Consider the following 3,666-nt stretch of genomic DNA (forward strand, 5'->3'; position numbering starts at 1 on the left):
ATCAATAAATTTCCTTTATAAAAATATAACTTATAAAATTGAGCGTTGTGGTCATTTACTTCTATAAATCAGTGACTCGTTGTTTATCAAAATATATTAATATATTATTTTAAATCAGGACGTTTTATGACTCGTACCTTTATCAAAATATAGACTTAAATAAATGAAAAATTAACCCACTCAAAGTGTAACTTAATCTTTTGAGTAATTTGGTTATTTACTTTTATAAACCATAATCTAGTTATTTATCAAAACAATTTTAATGATATTAGTTTAGATCAAAACGTTTGTTGACTAATTATAATATAATAATTCATCATCTCGTAAAATATATATATATTTTCATTTTAATAAAAAAATAAACTCGTATATATCGTATATAATGGAAATATTAACGTAATAATATTATATTTAGTTTTTCAAACTAATAATAGTTCAAAGTCTATTTTAAAAACATAAAACACGTAACGTTTACACTCTAAACCTATAATTCCTTTATACGCTAACATTTATTTTAGTTCCCTTAAACTTTCTAAATAAAATAACATAGTATCGATCGAATCAAATAACAATCGTTATGAAATTCAATCCTCCACCAACCTTTTGTCTAATCCTCAATAATTAACACTTTTATATACAATCACTTTTTCAAATATTCTGAATACCGTTAAAAATAAGGGTTTCCTAATTCAAAGTGGACCTCATAACAGAGACTCTCCATCCTAATTCAATGTATCTTATAAATCAATTATTTTATATTTTCATCTAAATCCATCGATAAGCATAATAAACTTATATTGAAACAAAATACATTCTTGTAAAGTATTATATACCTAATACCTTGTTAACGCCTTCACTTAATAAATACTATATACACACATCTATATGCACATAAATGTTTGTGAATCATCAGGCATGGTCAAATGGTAACTTGATTACATGAATATAGATTTCAAACTTTCGAGACTTTAACATTATAGATTTTGCTTATCGTGTCGGATACATATAAAGACTAAAGTTTAAATTTGGTTGAAAATTTTCGGGTCATCACAAAAACCTCGCAACGAAATCAATTAATATGGAACGTTTATAATCAATATGAACGAGACATTTCAAGAGAACAGTTGCCGCCACCATTCTCGCCGCCTGAGACCAGCAGAGGCTGCCTGAAATATGACCAAAACACAGCTGAACAAAACTTAGAACAGCAAAAACGAGAGGAAAAACCGGCATAAGAGAGAGAAGCAAGCCAACCTATCAAACATATCTCCGTCGAACCTAGAAACAACCAAACATGAAATTCGATCCCATCTAACTCAATCTATCGATAGAGACAACTTGTTCACAACCCAAGTCGAGTACAACAATGTGACTATCATACTCCTTCCATCCAACAACTTTATATTTTAGAATCTAATACGGAAACGGTAACAATATCAAACTAAAACTACCAAGTCACTGAATGATACTGCATCATAAACAATAGCATTATGAGGCTTAGAGTTTACAATTCCATGAATATTACATAATTTCTTTTAAAAGAAGGGTGCTCCATAGTCCATACAGACTTCTACTACTTTACCAACTACTGGTAGTATCAGCATCACGGGACTGATAAAAATCATCTGGTCTCACTATGTTTACATTCTAAAATTCATTATCATCTGATTGTAAGAAAACCAATTTGATTTTATAATGAAAACTTAGAAGAGTCTTAAAAACAAGAATAAATGAAATGATCATTTAGAACATCAGTAACTTTAGCACTATGATGGCATTGTATTGTAAAGACAATATGAAACCAGTTACTTTAAAACAAGCTGATTTGGAAAAAAAAAAAAAAAATAGTATCTCAAATGGGTCAAATCTAACCTTCAGCTGAAAGAAGAATGGCCAAACAGGTCAAAGGGTTGACGGTGGATCGATGTCTACATATTATTTTCATAACTACTTTCTCCAAATTATGATTGTACTTGTATATCTAAAGTCATCATTAATGCATTAACTATTTATATAATATCTTTTAAATGGATAAAAAAAGCTCTCAAAAGCCCAACCCAACCTATACTAGCAATGGCCAGGGACCCAGGGTCAACGGTCAACCCAAAGCCTTTTTACCCTGGTTCCAACCCGGCCATCGTGTCACCATATTCCATAGTATCAGTAATTTTTGCAACACAGGGTAGCTTAGTGGTTGGGCCCCTGACATCTTTGTAAGAGGTCTCAGGTTCAAATATTGGGGTGCCAATGTAAGGGTTGGAAACAGCCAAGGAGTATTCCTGATTTGCTTTATACAGTAGAGTATGGGGTCGGATTACTCACCCTTCCCGGGTAACCCGAACGGGGAATACCTTACAACTTTTTATTAGTAATTTAAACAATTTCCTGGGTTTGAGATTAGAGAAATCATAGTAAGGGTGCCTGCAAAATTTTGAAAGAGCATCTATTCGGTATAAGGACTTGCAAACAGAAGAGGTATTATACAAAACAAATATATGCAAAATACCGAATTAATAAAGCACCAAGCAATTAACAATTATGAGAAATATGAGGAGTGTAACCTTTCTCAACACAAGTGCCACAATAACATCGTTTTCAACCTATAAACACATCGAAGAAAAATGTCAATAAAATGCCTGTACAAAGGACTAGAGATAGTAACAGGTTCAGAAACCATACCTTCTATCCACTCATTCGGTCCTAACCTAGAACCACCTTTGTCCCAATTTAACCATGCCCATATCCAGCTTCCCCTGACCCGAGGGGCTATTATAAAGATGAATGTCAGGCCAGCCCACATTTCAGGTTACCATAGTTAAAGGGGGATTCAGGTTCAGAAAAATATGCACAAACTCGATCTTTCCCCAACTAACAAATGGATATATTTGGGTTATAATTTATCTCTCACGAGTCTAACATATATATTTGGGTTATATTTTCTTCCATTGGGAACTGTTACCCAACCCGCCCCGTATTGACGCCTATAGTCATTTCTATACAAAAGTGACTTGTGCCGTCCCTAGTACTACTAAGTAAGGGGTAGACAAAGACTATTTATTGTGGATCATGATAGATAAGATTCAACATAAAAAGGAAGGTTGAATACCTTTTGATCTGCCACTGTCTTTAAATCATCCAAGACTTCTCCGCTTGCAACTAAAATTAGACGCTGATCATTAACTGGTTGATCAATGAGGTTATGCAACTTTTGCTTAATGTCTAGAATTTTTTCAGTTGCATCACATTGCAGAAAATAGGTCGTCTAATTGCGCTTTACACGAATGTACATAGTCTGCATCAAGGTTATAACGAGGAAAAAAAAAAGTCACTTTGTAAAACCTTATTTAAGAACTTATATTGTACAAAGAAGTAAATTACCACACATGAGAGCTGTTAACAAGTTACTACCAGTAACCTTCTAATTAAATATATTAACCACCAATATTTCAGCAGTTGTTTACTTCATCCATTATTTCCTCAACATTTACATACTAATATTGCTGAGAACCCTAAAGATATTCGGCCGAAATCCTTTTCAATTGAAATCTAATACAAAATGTACAGTAAAAAAAGGTATATAATTTTCTTGATTACTTAAAATGACCGTTAGAAGTTTATGTATGTATATACAATTGATACGGTCTATTCGAGTCGACCGCTAACTCC

At 32.6% G+C, this 3,666-nt stretch overlaps 1 pseudogene; it reads right to left on the reverse strand.

Annotated features, from left to right (window-relative positions):
• Positions 1-1,578: 1,578 nt before the first annotated feature.
• Positions 1,579-3,289, reverse strand: LOC139890630 (uncharacterized; annotated as a pseudogene).
• Between the last annotated feature and the right edge of the window lie 377 nt (positions 3,290-3,666).

Source organism: Rutidosis leptorrhynchoides, chromosome 2, assembly GCF_046630445.1.
Source record: "Rutidosis leptorrhynchoides isolate AG116_Rl617_1_P2 chromosome 2, CSIRO_AGI_Rlap_v1, whole genome shotgun sequence".
NCBI lineage: Eukaryota > Viridiplantae > Streptophyta > Magnoliopsida > Asterales > Asteraceae > Rutidosis > Rutidosis leptorrhynchoides.